Genomic DNA, 21,020 nt, shown 5'->3' with positions numbered 1-21,020 from the left:
TGGATCTATAGAGAATGGATAAATTTTGACCAAACGACATAGCATCACTATGTGTAAATTGTACAATTTGGATTATATTAAATTAAAGTGGCTTTACACAAACAAAACCAATGTAACCAAGATTAGAAGGGGAAACAGAAAGCTGGGGAACAATCTTTTTATCAAGTGTTTCTGATAATGGTCTAATTTCTCAAATATATGTATATATTTATATATATGCAGAGAGAGAGAGAGAGAGAAGAAACAGAGAGAGAGAGAGAGAGAGAGAGAGAGAGAGAGAGAGAGAGAGAGAGAACTGAATCAAAAAATTTAAAACACAAGACCTTCTAAAAAAATGATAAATTGATAAATGGACAAAGAATATGAAAAGGCAATTTTCAGGCTAAGGAGTTTTTTTTTTAATTACTATTGTTTTAAATTACTATTGATTAGAGAAATGCAAATTATAATAACTCTGAAGTACTACTTCATATCTATCCGATTGGCTAATATGAAAGAAAAGGAAAATTATCAGTGTTTGAGAGGATATAGGAAAAATTGGGATACTGATGTACTGTTGGTGAAGCTGTGAACTGATCCAACTATTTTGGAGAAAATTTTGGAACTATGTTACCAAAGGGTAATCAAACAGTGCATGCCTTTTTAACATAGAAATCTCAACACTTTGTCTGTATGCCAAAGAAATTTTTTTAAAGTTCTTTTGTGTGGCAGCAAAAATTGGAATTGGAAGGAATGTTCACTATTGGAAGGAATTGTTCACAGTAATAACAATATTTTGTATGTGATGATCAACTATTCCCAACAATACAATGGTGCAAGACAATCAAAAAAGACTCATGAAAAATGTCTATATCCCAAGAAAGAACTGGTATAATCTGAAAGCACTTTTCACTCTCCTTATTTTTGTGATTTTTTTTTTTTAGTTTGTGTTTTCTTTCACAATGTAATGTTTTAGAGTAGATGTATAACATATACTAAACTGCTTATCATCTCAAAAGGGTAGAGGAAAGAGAGGGAAAAAGAGAATTTGGAGCTCAAAATTAAAAAAAAAAATGAAAACTCAAAAATTTTTAAAATAGTTTTACATGGAATTGGGAAAATATTAATAAAATAAAAAATAAGTTAAAGAGGTTTTGGATCAGATAATCAAAGATTCTTATTAGAATTCTAAAGCCTACATTTCTAGGAATCACCTCTGCAATATATTGAACAAATACTTATCCAGACTTTGCTTTAAGATCTGCAATGAGATTGTTGCTATTTAAGACAGTTCATTTTCACGGTGGGGTGACTTTTAATTATTAGCATTGTTTTCTGTTTAAAAAATAATAATAGCCTTTTGTTTTTCAAAGTACATGCAAATATAGTTTTAAACATTCATTCCTATGCTCCAAAGTTTTCTTCTTCCTTCCTTTTCTTCTAGATAACAAACATTCCAATACAGGTTAAACATGTAGTTCTTCTGAAATATTTCCATATTTGTCATGCTGCAAAGAAAACATGAGAAAAATAAAAAGCAAGCAAACAATAACAACAACAACAACAAGGGTGAAAACAATATGCTTTTATTCATATTCAGTCTCTCTGAGTTCTCTCTCTGGATGTGGATTCCTTTTTTCATCACAAATCTGTTGAAATTGCCTTGAATCACCTCATTGTTGAAAAGAGCTGAGTCCATCATAGTTGATCCTCACATAATCTTGTTGCTGTATACAAAGCTCTCTTGGTTCTATTCACTTCACTTAGAATCAGTTCATGTCTCTCCAGGCTTTTCTGAAATCATCCTGCTGATAGTTTTTTAAAGAACAATAATATTCCATAACATTGATATGCCATAACTTATTCAGTCATTCTCCAACTGATGGGCATCCACTCAGTTTCCAATTCCTTGCTACTAGTAAAGTGCTACTACAAACATTTTTGCACTTGCAGCTCATTTTCTCTTTTTATCATTTCTTTGTGATACAAACTCAATAGAGACACTGATGGATCAAAGGGTAAGTATAGTATGATAGCCCTTTGGGCATAGTTCCAAATTTCTCTCTAGAATAGCTGGATCAGTTCACAACTCCACCAACAATGTATTAGTGTACCAATTTTTCACACAATGCCTCCAACATTCTTCATTATCTTTTTCTATCATCTTAGTCTATCTGAGAAGTATGAAGTAGTACCTTGGAGTTATCTTAATTTGAATTTCTCTAATCAATAGTGATTTAAAGAATTTTTAAAATATGGCTAGAAATGGTTTCAATTTCTTTATCTGAAAATTGTCTGCTCAGATCTTTTGACCATTTATCCATTAGGGAATGGCCTGTATTCTTCTTCTTCTTCTTCTTTTTTTAAATAAAGCATTTTATTTTCAAAACATATGCATAGATAGCTTTCAAAAATTGCCCTTGCAACTTTATGTTATGCTGTTTTTTTCTCCCTCCTTCCCCCCATTCCCTCCCCTGGATGACAAGTAATCCAATATATGCTAATTATCTGAAATACTGTATTTTAGAAATGAGGTCTTTATCAGAACCCTTGGATGTAAATTTTCCCCCAGTTTTCTGCTTCTTTTAAAATTTTAGCTTCATTGGTTTTGTTTGTGCAAAACCTTTTTAATTTAATATAATGAAAAATTATCCATTTTGCATTTAATATTGTTTTTTAGTTCTTCTTTGGCCACAGATCTGAGTTCACAGAAGAACCTTTGTTCTTCTAATTTGCTTACAGTATTACTCTTTATGTCTAAATCAGGCATCCATTTTGACTTTATTTTAGTTTAGGGTATTAGTTGTTAGGCCTAATTTCTGCCATACTATTTCCCACTTTTCTCAGTCATTTTTGTCAAATTGTGAGTTCTTTTCTGAGAAGCTGGAGTCTTTGGATTTACCAAACTCTAGATTACTATAGTCATTCACTATTGTAATCTATCCCACTGATCCAGTACTCTCATGTCTGCCAGTACCAAAGGGTTTTGATGACTGATGCTTTATAAAATAGTTGTTAAGTCTAACACAGGACATTTTCCTATGGACTGTTTTATTAATTCCCTTGAAATTTTTGAACTTTTGTTTTTCCAGATGAACTTTGATTCTTCATACAGATCTTCTTGACAGTTTGACTAGTATGGCACAGAATAAATAGATTAATTTAGGTAGAATTGTTATTTTTATTATATTAGCTTGGCTTAACCCTGAACACTTGGTATTCTTCCAATTGCTTATATCACTCTTTATTTGTGTAAAATGTATTTTGTAATTATGTTCATATAGTTCCTAGTTTGTTTTGTGAGGTAGATTCTCAACTATCTTATTACAATTAAATAGGATTTCTCTTTCTATCTCTTGCTGCTGGACTTTGTTAGTAACATACAATAACACTGGTTTTTTTATATCCTGCAAATTTACTAACGTTATTGATTGTTTCTAGTAGTTTTTTGGCTGATTCTCTAGGATTTTCTAAGTATAACATATTATCTTCAAAGAGTGACAATTAGGTTTCCTCATTATTTACTATAATTCATTCAATTTCTTTTTGTTCTATTATTGCTAATGTTAACATTTCTAGTGAGATATTGAATAGTAATGATGATAATGAGTACAAGAATGAAACTCTTGGTTTATTAGTTTATTAGTTTTCTTATTTTAAAATCTTGTTTGATTTTCAGAATTTCTAATTTGATATTTAATTTTGTTTTTTTAATTTGTTCTTTTTCTAGCTTTTTAAATTGCATGCCCAATTCATTTATCTCTTTCTCCATTTTATTCATTTAAACATTTAGAGATATGCTATTTCCCCTAAGCACTGCTTTGGTTTATCGGTTTATTATTTATTTATTATTTGGTTTATTATCTCATTGTTGTCAAGTTATTGTTTGTTTCTATGATTTGTTCTTTCATCCACCCACCGACACACACCCACCAACAGTCTTTAGGATTAGATTATTTAGTTTCCCATTAAATTCTAGTCTATTTTCCCATGGCCTTTTATTACATATAGTTTTTAATGCATCATAATCTGAACACAATGCATTTAGTATTTCTGTCTTTATGGCCTGATATATGGTCAATTTTTATGTAGGTGCCATGAATCACTGAGAAAAAGATATATTCTTTTCTAGACCAAGTCATTTTTTCTCAAAAGGTATATCATATTTAACTTTTCTAAAATTCTATTCACGTTGAAGATTGGGGGCTCCTGGCCAAGATGGTGGAGAGGACACATGCATCTAGGTAAGCTCTTCCTTGCCCTCAGAATACTTTTTTTCATGACAAGGCCTCGGAATTAGTGCTTGACTAAAAAAACAAAAACAAAAACAAAAACACAAATACATTACCAACAGAAGATATCCTCCAAATTCGCCAGAAAAGGTCTGTTTTTGCTTGAAGGTGGAGACAGTTAGACCAGGTGCAGACTTCAGGCAGACAGCAAGAGTACAGAAAGGAGATTTCAGGCCCAGATGGCGGAGTGGAGGCAGACAGCTGCTTGAGCTGTGCATTTTCTCTCAGGACTTACTTCATGACAAGTCTCTGAGTTAATGCTTGACCGGAAAAGAAACACATAAATAATCACCAACAGAAGACATGCTTGAAATTCACCAGAGAAGGTCTGTGTTTGTTTGCTCGGGGGAGGGTCGAACAGACTGGGCGCAGATTGAGGGCAGGCAAGCCAGAGTGAGACAGACAGCTCACACAGCTCAGACGGGAGGGGGGAAGGGTACGATCTCTGCCGTTTCTGAGAAAAAACTTTTACCCCAGTGTGGATGCTCCGTCTTGGCAGCAAGCCAGGAGCAGCAGAGAGGGTGTAAACACCTGAGGTGAAGATTAAAAACGATTATAACCCTGGAAAGCTAGCATCTCTCAGAATCGGTCACCCCAACCCCCACCTGGACTGACTCAGCCCTTTCTCAGAGCCTCAGAGCGCAGTCTCAGCCCAGCCATCGCTGTCCTGATAGTGGCTCACTGCTGCCCTACCCCCAGTCTGTAGAGGAAGCCCATTAACACCATCCAGCCTCATCCCCCCCACAACAGACCAATTGTTTCTCTTGTCAATTTGTTTTCTTCCATTCTGATCTTGACAAAATGAACAAACAATTCAAAAGGGATCTAACCATTGACAGCTTTTGTATGGAGAGAGAGCAGACTTCAAATACTGAGGAGACTAAAAACAGACTGTCACCAGAGGAATCCCCTAAGGGGGATATGAGCTGCTCCTGAATACAAAAAAATCTCATAGAGGAAATTAAAAAAGCTCTCACAAGAGAGCTGGAAGAGAAATGGGAAAAGGAAAGGGAAGCTTGGCAAGAGAGCCTGGAGAAGTTATCCAGAGTGGATAAAGAGATCAAGTCATTGAGAAATAAAATTAGTGAGGTGGAAAAAGAAAACAGCTCTCTAAAAAATAAAATGGAAAAAAATTCCATAGAAGATAAAAACTCAATTGGACAATTACAAAAAGATATAAAAAAAGTGAGTGAAGAAAATACATCATTGAAAATTAGACTGGAACAAGTAGAAATGAATGACTCAAGGAGAAACCAAGAGGTAGTCAAGCAAAACCAGAAAAATGAAACAATTGAAAAGAATGTCAAGTACCTTACTAGAAAGACAACAGACCTGGAAAACAGATCCAGGAGAGACAATTTGAGAATAATCGGACTCCTTGAAAAATGGGAGGAAAAAAAGAGCTTGGACACCATTTTCGAGGAAAGTATCAAAGAGAACTGCCCAGATGTTTTGGAAACAGAGGGTAAAATAGACATTGAAAAAATTCATCAATCACCTACTGAAAGGGACCCTAAAGTCAAAGCGCCAAGAAATATAGTGGCCAAGTTCAAGAACCATCAGACAAAGGAAAAGATATTGGAAGCTGCTAGAAAAAAGCAATTCAGATATGGAGGATCCACAATAAGGATAACCCAGGATCTAGCAGCATCCACATTAAAAGAATGAAGGGCCTGGAACATGATAATCCAAAAGGCTAAGGAACTTGGTATGCAGCCAAGAATAACTTACCCAGCAAGAATGAGCATCGTTTTCCAGGGAAGAAGATGGACCTTTAACGAAATAAATGAATTCCATCTATTTTTGATAAAAAAACCAGATCTACATAAAATGTTTGATCTTCAAATACAGAGCTCAAGAGATTTCTAAAAAGGTAAAAAGAAATCTTGAGAACAATATTTCTGCCATAAAAATATGTAAATAACATATGTATAATTTGTCCTAGAAACTAGAGGTGGAAAGGAAATTATATCATAAAAAAGGGTAAAGTGGTGGTACTACATCTCATGAAGAGGCAAAGGTAACCTATTATATCTGAGAGAAAGAAAGGAGGGAGATGAACATAGTGTGTATCAATAGACATATTCGATTTATGGTGAAACTTCTTCCACTTCATTGAAAAGTGAGAGGGAAGGAGTAAACTAAGGGGAAGGCAATGCAGAAATTGTGAGAAAAAGGGGTAAAATAGGAAGAGGAACTTTAAGGTGGAGTAGGGATGCTAAAAAGGGAGGGCTGTGAAAAGCAAGTGGTGTTCACAAGTTTAATACTGGGTAGGGGGGTAAGAGGGAAGGAAAGGGGAAAAGCATAAGCAGGGCTTAACAGGATGGCAGGAAATATAGAATTAGTCATTCTAACCATAAATATGAATGGGGTAAACTCCCTTATAAAGAGGATGTAGTTAGCAGACTGGATTAAAAGTCAGAATCCTACTATATGTTGTTTACAGGAAACACACCTGAAACAGGGTGAGACATTCAAACTAAAAGTAAAAGGGTAGAGCAGAATCTACTATGCTTCAGGCAAAGCCAAAAAAACAGGGGTAGCCATCCTCATCTCAGATCAAGCAAAAACAAAAATTGATCTAATTAAAAGAGATAAGGAAGGGCATTATATCCTGCTAAAGGGTAGATCAATAATGAAGCAGTATCAATATTAAACATATAAACACCAAGTGGTGCAGCATGTAAATTCTTAAAAGAGAAATTAAGAGAGCTGCAAGAGGAAATAGACAGCCAAACTATAATAGCGGGAGATCTCAACCTTGCACTCTCAGAATTAGATAAATCAAACCACAAAATAAATAAGAAAGAAATCAAAGAGGTAAATAAAATACTAGAAAAGTTTGATATGATAGATCTCTGGTGAAAGCTAAATGGAGACAGAAAGGAGTATACTTTCTTCTCAGCAGTTCATGGAACCTATACAAAAATTGATTATATACTAGGGCATAAAAACCTCAAAATCAAATGCAGTAAGGCAGAAATAGTAAATGCATCCTTTTCAGACCACAATGCAATTAAAATTACATTTAATAAAAAGCCAGGGGAAAATAGACCAAAAAATAATTGGAAACTAACTAATCTTATACTAAAGAATGATTGGGTAAAACAGCAAATCATAGACATAATTAATAACTTCACCCAAGAAAATGACAATAATGAGACATCATACCAAAATGTGTGGGATACAGCCAAAGCAGTAATAAGGGGAAGTTTTATATCTCTACAGTTGTACTTGCATAAAATAGAGAAAGAGAGGGCCAACAAATTGGGCTTACAACTAAAATTGCTAGAAAAGGAACAAATTAAAAACCCCCAGACAAACACAAAACTTGAAATTCTAAAAATAAAAGGTGAGATTAATAAAACTGAAAGTAAAAAAAAAAAAAAACTATTGAATTAATTAATAAAACTAAGAGTTGGTTCTATGAAAAAACCAACAAAATAGACAAATCCTTAGTAAACCTGATTAAAAAAAGAAAAGAGAAAAAGCAAATTGTTAGTCTTGAAATTGAAAAGGGAGAACCCACCACTAATGAAGAGGAAATTAGAACAATAGTTAGGAGCTACTTTGCTCAACTTTATGTCAATAAATTCTACAACTTAAATGAAATGGAAGAATACCTTCAAAAATATAGCTTGCCCAGATTAACAGAGGAAGAAGTAAGTAGTCTAAATAGTCCCATCTCAGAAAAAGAAATAGAACAAGCTATTAACCAACTTCCTAAGAAAAAATCCCCAGGACCAGATGGATTTACAGGTGAATTCTACCAAACATTTAAAGAACAACTAACTCAAATGCTATGTAAACTATTTGAAAAAATAGGAATTGAAGGAGTCCTACCAAATTCCTTTTTATGACACAGACATGTACTGATACCTAAACCAGGTAGATTGAAAACTGAGAAACAAAACTATAGACCATTCTCCTTAATGAATATTGATGCTAAAATCTTAAATAAGATAGAAGCAAAAAGACTTCAAAAAATCATCCCCAGGATAATACCATATGATCAAGTAGGATTTATACCAGGAATGCAGGGCTGATTTAATATTAGGAAAACTATTAGTATAATTGACCATATTAATAATCAAATTAATAAAAACCATATGATCATCTCAATAGATGCAGAAAAAGCATTTGATAAAATCGAACATCCATTCCTACTAAAAATATTTGAGAGTATAGGAATAAATGGACTATTCCTTAAAATAATAACGAGTATATATTTAAAACTGTCAGTAAACATCATATGTAATGGCGATAAGCTAGAACCTTTCCCTATAAGATCAGGAGTGAAACAAGGTTGTCCACTATCACCATTAATTTTCAATATAGTACTAGAAACGCTAGCCTCGGCAATAAGAGCCAAGAAAAAGATTCAAGGAATTAGAGTAGGAAATGAGGAAATCAAACTATCACTCTTTGGAGATGACATGATGGTATACTTAGAGAACCCCAAAGACTCTGCTAAAAAGCTATTAGAAATAATTCAGAATTTTAGCAAAGTTGCAGGATACAAAATAAATCCACATAAATCCTCAGCATTTTTATACATTACCAATACAATCCAACAGCAAGAGATACAAAGAGAAATTCCATTCAAAATAATGGTTGATAGTATAAAATATTTGGGAATATATCTACCAAAGGAGAGTCAGGAATTATATGAGCAAAATTACAAAACACTTGCCACAAAAATAAAGTCAGATTTAAATAACTGGAAAGACATTCAGTGTTCTTGGATAGGCTGAGTGAATATAATTAAGATGACAATACTCCCTAAACTAATCTATTTATTTAGTGCTATACCAACCAATCAGACTCCCAAGAAACTATTTTAATGACCTAGAAAAAATAACAACAGAATTCATATGGAACAACAAAAGGTCAAGAAATTCAAGGGAAGTAAAGAAAAAAAAATTAATGAAGGTGGTCTAGCTGTATATGATCTAGAACTATATTATAAAGCAACAGTCACCAAAACCATTTGGTATTGGCTAAGAAATAGACTAGTTGATCAGTGGCATAGGTTAGGTTCACAGGGCAAGACAGTGAATAAAAATAGCAATCTAGTGTTTGACAAACCCAAAGATCCCAAATTTTGGGATAAGAATTCATTATTTGACAAAAACTGCTGGGAAAAGTGGAAATTAGTATGGCAGAAACTAGGCATAGACCCACATTTAACACCACATACTAAGATTAGATCAAAATGGGTCCAAGATTTAGGCATAAAGAACAAGATCATAAATAAATTAGAAGAACATAGGATAGTTTAGCTCTCAAACTTGTGGAGGAAGAATGGATTTGTGACCAAAGGAGAACTGGAGACCATTATTCATCACAAAATAGAAAATTTTGATTAAATCAAATTAAAAAGTTTCTGCACAAACAAAACTAATGCAAACAAGATTAGAAGGGAAGTAACAAATTGGGAAAACATTTTTACAGTTAAAGGTTCTGATAAAGGCCTCATCTCCAAAATATACAGAGAATTGACTTTAATTTATAAGAAATCAAGCCATTCTCCAATTGATAAATGGTCAAAGGATATGAACAGACAATTTTCAGATGATGAAATTAAACTATTTCCACTCATATGAAAGAGTGTTCCAAATCACTATTGATCAGAGAAATGCAAATTAAGACAACTCTGAGATATCATTACACACCTGTCAGATTGGCTAAGATGACAGTAACAAATAATGATGAATGTTGGAGGGCTGTGGGAAACCTGGGACACTGATACATTCTTGGTGGAGTTGTGAAAGAATCCAACTATTCTGGAGAGCAATCTGGAATTATGCTCCAAAAGTTATCAAAATGTGCATACCCTTTGACCCAGCAGTGCTACTACTGGGCTTATATCCCAAAGAAATACTAAAAAAGGGAAAGGGACCTGTATGTGCCAAAATGTTTGTGGCAGCCCTTTTCATAGTGGCTAGAAACTGGAAAATGATTGGATATCCATCAATTGGAGAATGGTTGGGTAAATTATGGTATATCAATGTTATGGAATATTATTATTCTGTAAGAAATGACCAACAGGAGGAATACAGAGAGGCTTGCACAGACTTACATCAACTGATGCTGAGTGAAATGAGCAGAACTAGGGGATCATTATACATTTCAACAATGATCATGTATGAGGATGCATTCTGATGGAAGTGGATATCTTCAACATAGAGAAGGGCTAATCCAATTCCAATTGATCAATGATGGACAGAATCAGCTACATCCAGAAAAGGAACACTGGGAAATGAGTGTAAACTGTGACCATTGCTGTTTTTTGTTTTGTTTTGTTTTTTGTGGCAGATTATTTTTACCTTCTGAATACAGTCTTTCCTTTGCAACAACAACAACAACAAAATTCGGTTCTGCACATATATATTGTACCTAGGATATACTATAAGATATTTAATATGTATGGGAATGCCTGCCATCTAGGGGAGGGGGTGTAGGGAAGGAGGGGAAAAATTCAGAACAGAAGGGAGTACAAGGGTCAATGGCTGTAAAAAAAAAATTACCTACGCATATGTACTGTCAAGGAAAATGTTATAATTATAAAAATTAATAAAAAAATAAAATGAAATTAAAATTAAAAAAAAAAAAAAGAGTACATAAAGGAACTCACACTCAGCAGACTGGAGGGGTGGGATGTAGTTGCCGCCTTTGGAAAACTTGTGGGGTGAACTTTACCCAAAGTGAGCTTCCTTGCCCTGGCAGCAAGCCAGTAGATCAGCAGAGAACCTATAAACATAGAGGATAAAGACTTTAGTCCCCAAACAGTAGGGGTTTCTCAGGACCTGACCACACCCACTCAACACCCAGAATCACTCAGCACATTCTCAGAGTCTCAGAGAGTGGCCACTGTGCAGGTAGTGCAGCCATGACTGTCCTACTGCTGCTCCACTGCTATTTCCTGTAGTCTGCAGAGGAAGCTTGGTATCATCATATTGCCCAAAAAGGAAACCACATTTTCTATTTTTGTTTGTTTATTTGTTTTCTTTGATTCTTTTTTGTCAAAATGAGCAAAAAAATAAAGTGCATTTATAGTTTCTATACTGATAGAGAGCAGAATTTAAACCCTGAGGAGACTAAAAACAGACTGTCTCCAGATGGATCTTCAAAGGGGAATATGATCTGGTCCCTACCACACTAGACTCTCAAAGAAAAAATTAAAAAAGGCTTGCACAAGAGAGCTAGAAGAGAAATGGGGAAAGCAAATGGAAGATTAGCAAGACATGTTGAATAAGTTATCCCACTCACTTAAAGATAGAGTGATTAAGAAATCAAATCCCTGAAAAACACAATTAGTGAATTGGAAAAGGGAAACAATTCCAAGGAAAACAGAATTAGTGAATTGGAAAAAAAGAAAATAGCTCTCTAAAAATAAAATTGGGCAAATGGAAAAAACATTCCATAGAACAAAACAATTCACTATGTGACTCCCTTTCCTTCCTTTAAGATCTCTTTGGGTACAAGTCCAGTAGAAATATTGCTAGATTAAAGGGTATACATATTTTGATAGCCCTTTGAGCATAGTTCCAAATTGCTCTCCAGAATGGTTGAATCAGTTCACAATTCCACCAACAATGGATTAGTGACCCAGTTTTCCCACATCCCCTCCACATTCATCATTACATTCTCTTGTCATCTTTGCCAATCTGAGAGGTAAAAAAGTTATCTTAATTTGAGTTATCTTAATTTGCATTTCTCTGATCAATAGTGATTTAGAGAACCTTTTCATGTGACTAGAAATGGTTTTAGTTTCTTCATCTGAAAATTATTTGTTCATATCCTTTGATCATTTATCAACTAGAGAATGGCTTGAATATTTATAAATGTGAATCAATTCTCTATACATTTTAGAAATAAGACCTTTATCAGACTTGAATGTAAAAATTTCCCCCATTTTATTGTTCCTTTCTAATCTTTTCAGCATTAGATTTTATTGTGCACTTTTTAATTTAATATAATCAAAATTATGCATTTTGCATTCAATCATGTACTCCAGGTCTTCTTTGGCCACAAATTCTTTATTTCTTCACAGATCTGAGAAGTAAATTTTCCTTTGTTCTTCTACTTTGCTTATAATATCACTATATCTCAATCATGAACACACTTCAATATCATCTTGGTTTATTTATTAGCAATGGGTAAATGCCTAGTTTTTCTGCCATAGTACAATTTTGCCGTCTATTTCTTCTTGCAGCTCTCTTAACTTCTCCTTTTGGAACTTGGATGCTATACTCCTTGATACCTATATTTTTAGTATACATATTACTTCCTTATCATTGATGCCCTTTACCAAGATGCAGTTTTCTTCCTTATTTGTTTTACTTAGAACTCTTTTTACTTTTACTTTATCTAAAATCAGGATTTTACTTCAGCTAAAACATAATAAATTCTATGCCAGCTTTTTACTTTTACTCTGTATGTATCACTCTGCTTTAAATATGTTTATTTTAAACAACATATTGTAGTATTCTGGCTTTTAATCTAGTCTGCTATTCAATTTGGTTTATGGGAGAGATCATCCCATTTACATTCACAGCTAAATTTACTAACCCTCTATTTCCTACCATCTTATTTTTCCCATTTTATATTTTTCTTTTTCCTTTCCCTCTTTGACTCCTCACCAGTGTTTTGCTTCTGACCACAACCTTATCCAATCTGCCCTTACCTATTAAAGCCCTTCCCCTTTCTTATCCTTTTCCCCTTCTACTTCTTCATTCCTTTCTATTACCTCCTTATTTCTTTTCCTGTTTCTCTTCCTACTTCCCTATAGGATGAGACAAGTTTCTATATTAAACTAAATACATTTGATATTCTCTCTTTGAGCCAAATCTGATGAGATCAAGGTTCACATAATGCTCATCCTGTTACTTTCTTTGCCTCCCCTTTAATAAGTCTTTTTTGCCTTTTCATGTGATGTAATGTACCCCATTTTACTTCTTCCCTTCTCTTCCAATACAATCCATTTCCTATCTGTAGCTTCTTTTTATATCATCATAGTAAAGTCAAATTAAATTTATAATCCTCTCAAAAGTTGAAAATGTCATCTTCCTATATAGGGATGTAAACATTTTAACCTTTAAAAAACATAGTATTTTTTTCCCCTTCCTTTTTTTAACCTTTTTCTGCTTCTATTGAGTTCTGCATTTGAAGATCAAATTTTTTGTTGTTCTGGCCTTTTTATTAAAACAAAAAGAAAAAAAAAGAAAAAAGAAAATCCTCTATTTCACTGAATATCTATTCTTTCCCTTGGAAAAAAATGCTTAATTTTGTTGGATAGTTGATTCTTGCCTCCAGTCCAACTTCCTTTGCTCTCTGGAATATCATATTCCAGACCCTTTGATCCTTTAAAGTGGAAACTGTTAGGTCATAGGTTATCCTGATAGTAGTGGTTCCTCAATATTTGAACTGTTTGTTTCTGGCTGCTTGCTATATTTTTCTCCTTAATCTGATGATTTTGGAATTTACTTACAATATTTCTTGGATTTTTCATTTTGGGATCTCTTTCAGGAGGTGATTGGTAAATTCTTTCACTGGCTATTTTACCCTCTGGTTGTAGGATATCAGGGCAGTTTTCCTTGATTGTTTCTTGAAAGATGTTGTCCAGGCTCTTTTTTTCATTGTGATTTTCAGGGAATCCATTAATTTTTCAATTAATTTTCCACGTTGTTTGTTTTTTCATCCATATGGGGGGGATTGTTTGAATGATTCATGATGTCTCTTTGAGTCTTTTGCTTCTATTTTTTGAATTCTAGTTTTTAGTGAATTATTCTCTTCAGTTACATTTTTTATCTCCTTTTGCATTTGGTCAATTTAGCTTTTAAGTAAGTTGTTTTGTTCATTGGATTTTTATTTCATTTCTAGAAATTTTGCTTTTTGTGAATTGTTTTCTTTTTTTCATTTCATCAAAACTATTCCTTAAGAAATGGTTTCCTTCATATAATTTCTGTGTTTCCTTTTCCAGGACTCTCATTTCCTTTCTCCATTTTTTCTAACTCTCTTTTAAAGTCCCTTTTGAATTCTTCCAAGAGAGCCTTGTGAGATGGAGACCAATTTACATCACTCTTTGAGGCTTCATCTGGAGATATTTTGCCATTAATACCCTCAGCATTTAAGATCTGTTTTTCACTGTCTCCATAAGATATATCTATGGTCAGAGCTGTTTTTGTTTCTTTGATCATTTTTAAAGGTTGAGGTCTGCTCTTAGGGCCAAGGAACCAATGTCCCAAACTTTCTTTACAAGTGACAGTGGCTTTATGCTATCTTGGGGCAGGTGCTACTGCTGGCTTCTTTTTTATGTTGGGTAGATCTGTCTATTCTCTTGTTATCTTGACTCTGTACCACTCCTTGACCCTTTTTTTTTATCAGTTTCCTCATCTATAAGAGGATCTAGAAAAGAAACTGAGAAGTCAATTTTGAGTCTTTGCCAAGAAAATCCCAAATGGAATCATGAAGAGTCTCACACAACTGAACAACAACAACAACAACAGAGACTTTATATTAGAAACAGGAAAATTAGTCTTCATAAACTTCATATACTGGAATTCAGATGTTTGGAGTAAAAATTAATTTATCTGTGATAAATAAATCAAAAAGAATATGGAGAGAATCTAGGAAACATTGAAAGAGGGGGAAAAAGCATTGTTTTAACTTTGGACAAATCACTTAACCTCTTAGTCCCCCATGCAACTTTCTTAAAGCATGTATTTCAGAATGGATACCAATCTATATTGCTGAAAAGCATTACTCCATTTTTCCTATATTAGCAAAATCACTGGTACTCATCAAACTAACAAAAAACTGATTGCATAAGATGTTACTTGGAAGTTGAGAGAGATATAGTGAAACTTTCATAAACTAAACTAAGATGGCTCAGAATCAAGGGAGTTATGGTGCCCAGAACCAAATGACAAGCCTAGAAAGAAAGAGAGATTTGAACAATAGCTCTTCTGATAAGTTGTTAGAGGATATAAGACAGAATTTTGAGTTAGTGAGAGGAATAAAAGTAAAGTCTGTTGAAAGGGAGTACAATTTGGACCCAGTGCACTTATTGACATATATAAACATTTGTTCCAAGTACTCAGCAATGTATGAACTCTCATGAGATCTTTACTTTTGAACCAACAATAAGAAGGGGATGGCAAAGGCCTTCAAAAGTAACTGACAAAAATAGAAATAGCAAGCCTGGTGGCAGAAACAGCAATACAAGTTTAAGACAGGTTTAGGATTTTGTTGGGACCTGATAAGAATAGAGAGGCACAGAGGAGATTAAGGCTGTCATGAGTACAGGAATTTTGCCTGGAGAAAATCTTTCATAAGGGGTTGGGAAACCTGAATCAAAATAGAATGAAATAGCTCAATCCATAGCAGGAGTTTGTGTGAAACTTAAGATGAGTCTATTTGGAATAAAAATGAGTTAGTTTGGAATAAGTCAAACAGAATATGGAGAGAATCTAGGACAGATTGGAGAAGGGGAAAAATCGTGATATCAGTCAGAGGAGATATTGGCTATATCACACACTACATGAATGGTTTGTGTACCAGCATATATCCAATTGGCAAGTTTCTAATCACCTAGACCAGGAAAAAACTTCTAAAATTAAACTGCTTATGGAAGAGAGTGTCTTTGATAAATTGTTCCCAGGTGAATAGTGACTCCAGTTTATTCCAAAAGCATATCAATTATGAAAAATGTCCTTTTTATATTGATTTTTCATTTGATCTTGATTTTACATATACAGATTTCAGCATTTAAGGGAGTTAGATTGTGGAGAATTCTAATTATTGGGCTAAAGGATTTGTATTTTATTTTAAAGTCAATAGAGAATCATTGAAATTGTTTGAGCATAATATTGATATGGTTAGATTTGTGCATGAGAAATAATTTGGCAGCTCTTAAGGATAATGGGTAGGAGAAGGCAAAGGTTTGAAGTAGAGAGCTGACTTAGGAGGGTTTTTTAAGTAGTCCTAAAAGGAGATGGGGACTCCTTACAAAATGGTAGCCATAAGAATGGAGAGAAGGGGAGTAGACTTTATTGGTTGGGGGAACATATAGTCCTCTTTTTTCTGTCTCCAGGATTTTGTATTCAATTCATGGCATGAATTACTGTTACTGGTATTAGACAGTTTGATTGCTTATTAGGTGTATCATGCATTTTAAACACTGACTTACAATTTCAAAGGCACAGCCAAATGATACTTAAACTTGGACAAAAATACACTAAATATTCTTGTCTTATTGACCAAAATATGATACACCATTTCAATTACTATAGTAACATCCTGATGATAGGGAATGTATTAATGTATTTTTGTTATCACCATAAAAATCCAGATTTTCTGTAACCTAATGACTAAAGTTAAGGACTTTTAGATGCATTTTATGCATTTTAGATCATTTTACTAGATGGAAAAAATCTCATTTTCTCTCACAATTTCTTACACTGAACTTTAATTAGTAGAAAGTCACAAAAATATTACTTTACCACATTTTGAATTAATCTATTTTATCAAATTTTGATAAAATTTATTGTACCTAAGTTAAATCTAGGAAAATATTTTCCATATCTTTAGAATTAATAAACAAAACCCAAGATATACACTTATAATATTTCCACCCATAAACTTGTATAGCAGTTTTATGTCAATTATTTCTCACTAGTCATTGTTATTTTGAGAGTAAAAATAGCCTGTTTTTCCCTGAAAAAATTCCCTTTGTCTATTAAAATACTCACCCTATTTCCTGGTTACAAGAAATTAAGGTCCTTGATTCACATGTTGGGTCCCAAAATGTGAAGTCCATGCTCCCTGTAGGACTCAGGATCAGCCAGAGTCAGGATAAGTAAAAGTCCTTGGTCTTTAGGGGGAGAAGCAGGTAAACTGCCAGGAGTTTAACCAAAGATCTCTTCTGGAGTCCAGAATCTCTACCTTTCTCTTTTTCATCTTGCCACTGAGTGAGTCTCTGGCCTCTGTCACTCCACCCTTTAATCCTTGTCAATGATTATCTTAACCCCAAACATTGAGCCAACACCAAACAGAGAGAAGGGCTATTTTTCCAAACATATGCTAATAGAGTAATTATCTTATATTGAATAGGTAATTAGCCTTAAGTGCTAGATTGTCAGATTCAAGCACACCTTTTTGGAGTTTCAGCCCTTTACAAGGAGGATTGATTTCTGGAATTTGGTTCTCCCTGATAAGATGATCAATTAGCAATGAATTAAGGAGTGGTCTCCAGAATCAGGCAGTTTGTTAAAACAATAGTATTCCTAGATTGGGTGTGTGTGTGTGTGTGTGTGTGTGTGTGTGTGTGTGTGTGGCAAAGCCAGAGGACTTTAGAATCAGATTGCCTGAAAAGAAGCCCCCAAAGTCAGGGGACTCCCAAACCACCACAATATTTCCCTAGAAGCTATACCATACCAGATAAATCTTTTAACTTTGCTAAACCTCAGTTTTCCCACTTCTAAAATGAGAAGTGGACTAAAAATTTTTGAAGGACCTTTCTAGCTCTAAATTTTAAGATGACTGAGGATATATGAATAAGCATGAGGCAGACAGTTGGTAGTATCTGCCAATACAAATGCAAAAATAAGTTTAGTATTCATTCTACTCTGTTCTTTTATCTAATGTTCAGTATTCTTCTGGTCTCAGCAAACATTTATATTTGTTGAAAATCCAATATAAATAATACCCGAATCATGGGAGAGATTACTGAGTGAGAACTCAATTCAATACAACAGAATTCAATTCAACAAACCATTTATAAATTGCTTTCTGTGTGGCAGGCAATATTATGGAATCTAGGGTTTGAAAGACGAAAATTAATTAGTTCTTGCCCTTAAGGACCTACCATTTTATGGGTGAAGAGAAACAATGTGAATAAACAAATCTCAAAAAAAAAAAAATACACACAGAGTAAATAAAAAGAGGTTCAGGAAAGACTTCACCTACAAGATAATAAATTGTGCTGAAACCTTGAAGGAGCTAATCATTCTTAGAGGCATAGGAGATGAAGGAGAAGTACTTTATACATGGATGACATACTATGAAAAACTAACATGTTATACAAGAATAGGGAGAGTGAGAGAGAGAATATTTTACATAGCAAATTTCAAGCAAGTCAGTTTGGCTAGACTGTTTTATTATGATGGGAATAAATGTGAAATTGTTTCAGAGGCAGAGGGAAAATGTAAAAAGAGCTGTTATTCCTGGGCTTTTTCCTTTCCTCTAAACAGAAATAGAAGAGAATGGACATGAGGATGCTCTTCACAGATCCTTCACTATTTAAGAATGGTACTCGAGGAATCTGCATCATTTTCCTCTTCCTGAACTTCATCATCTTCAGAAACTCATCATTCTGAAAGATGAATTACAGTTGGAAATTCACCCATTTTTATATCCTTTCCATCCTGGCTACATGACTTCATACTGTTCCTGAGCCATTCCTCTTTCAGCAATGTATGAAATCTCCTATTCATTTGCAAACTCCTTGAGGGCAGGGACTGTTAGTGTCTGGCACAATGGTGGGCATTTAGTAAGTTTTTCTTGTCTCTGATTTTTAAAAATTAATTATTATTATTATTTTTAGTATTACTTTGCTTCAAGTCTAATGTCAAGCTATTTTTATTTAAATGGAGATTCTTAGAGTAAATTACATTTAATATCCTCACTACCATTACTAATAAATACCATGATCATATTTGAGTCTGTTTGCCTTCAGTTTCTCTATTTCAATCTGTCCTGCTCTCAGCAACAAAAGTAATTTTCCCAGAGCACAGGCCTGACCGTGTTACCACAACCTCCCATCCTCCAACTCAGTCAAATCAAGGCCAATTACAAAATTCTGTTTGCTTTTCATATCAAAGTCCTTAACTTAAGGTGTTCAATAAATGTTTATGGATTAATCATCATATCTCCATCTCATCGATTTCATTTTATTTCAGATGTAAATATTTGTATACATGATTTTATGTTTTCTTTATGAAAGTGTTCAGAGATAGAGAACATCTCCCAAGGATTCTTTTAGCTGCATTCCAAAAGTTTGGTTATTTTGCCCTATGATTTGTAGTTTACCTTTATGAAATTTTATATTGTTTTAATGATTTATTCTTCAATCTTCAATTTTTGGGGAGATGAATTAGTTTCTACTTAATTTTGAATCCTTTCTCTAAAGGCCATTTACTTATTATAATTTGCATTTTTTTTATGGTTAGTTAAGGGTGACCACTATGTTTTAATTCATTTGTTTGTGAGGTTTTTATGATCTAGCATATGCTCATTTGTATATGTGTGTGAATGTATTTGTGTCTGTGTACATGTGTCATGTATATTCCTGTTCTCCTAAAGTCTATCATGTCCAACTTCTTTTAAATTCTACTAAGACACCTAACTTCTTTCTGAATTTTTTGTTACATTTGTCTACACCTGAAAGTGGAACATTGAAGTATCCAACACCTGTAATTTTACTATCTCTTCTTATAAATTGATTACTTTTTTGTTCAGTATTTACATTCTAGGTGTGTGTACACCATGGTGCTATTATTTCATTAGCTGCTGTGGCTCTGTTTATGCATGTTTCTATGCATGTATTTAATAAATTTTATACTGTTCAATTGATTATTCCATTTTTTCCTATGTATATAATCTTTTCATCCTCCACATTTTTGGGAAAAAGTCTTCCCAGTTCTATCACATTTCTTTCTATTTATTTTTACCTACTTTTTCTTTCCTAAAAAAAAAAAAAGAAGAACAAAACCAGATGCAGCCTGGGAATTTATTTTATTTAACACCTCAGTTTCTAATATAATACTTGTCCCTTAACAATTCCTTCCCTCCCTGCCCTTTTTAGAGTGTAAATACTTGATGATTTGATCCTTTTCAAAAATGTTTGTCTTTAGGGATTCTCTTAACTGCAGTATTTGAATTCCAAAATTTCTTTTCAATTTTGGTTTTTTCATCAAAATTTTTTGACTGCCCTGTTCTTAATTTTTTTTTTCTTCCATGAAAAAGAAGATTTTTCTCTTATAGAATCAAGCTATCTAGTTTTTCAGGGTAAATTACTCTTGACTGTAAACCTTGCATTTTGACTTTTGCAACATCTTAGTCTACACTTTTCTATTCTTTATATAAGGCCCTACTAAATCTTGGCAGGAATTGTGAGATTATTATGGGTCAGGAGATGCCTAGAAGGAACATAAGCACCAAAGAGTCATTAGTCATGTAATTTATTACTCACAGATCTTTCAGAATGTTGTGCTTACCCTATAATACACAGTTACTCTACAAATATCTGAACCCACAGAGTGATGTATAACTCAATAGAGAGCTGAGATGCCTTGGGTCACTATCCTTATATCTGATTGTTGTTGGTTGGACAATTAGTAAGGACTGAGGGGAACATGAGCAGAAGTCAATTAGGAGGTGATATTATCTGACAACTCTTCCTCTCTCTTTTATCAACCACAAGCACATGGTGATTACTAAAATGTGTTGACTCTATATCTGAATTAAATAGTTTGCTAATTTAGTATGTGCCTAGCAAGCCAGTTGCTAGTTTGGCCAATGATTGCTCCATCAATGAAGTAAAAACCCAGCTTTCCTCACACTTGTCTGATACTGTGTTTTCTTAGTATTTGAATTCTTTATGGTAGTTGGCATTATTATTATTATTATTATTATTATTATTATTTTGTCTGATTTAGTAAGTCTGTGTCTTGGCTCATGTATTCC

The sequence above is a fragment of the Sminthopsis crassicaudata genome, chromosome 1, assembly GCF_048593235.1.
Source record: "Sminthopsis crassicaudata isolate SCR6 chromosome 1, ASM4859323v1, whole genome shotgun sequence".
Classification (NCBI taxonomy): domain Eukaryota; kingdom Metazoa; phylum Chordata; class Mammalia; order Dasyuromorphia; family Dasyuridae; genus Sminthopsis; species Sminthopsis crassicaudata.
The sequence above is the reverse complement of the archived record's forward strand: the minus strand, read 5'-3'. Positions refer to the sequence as shown.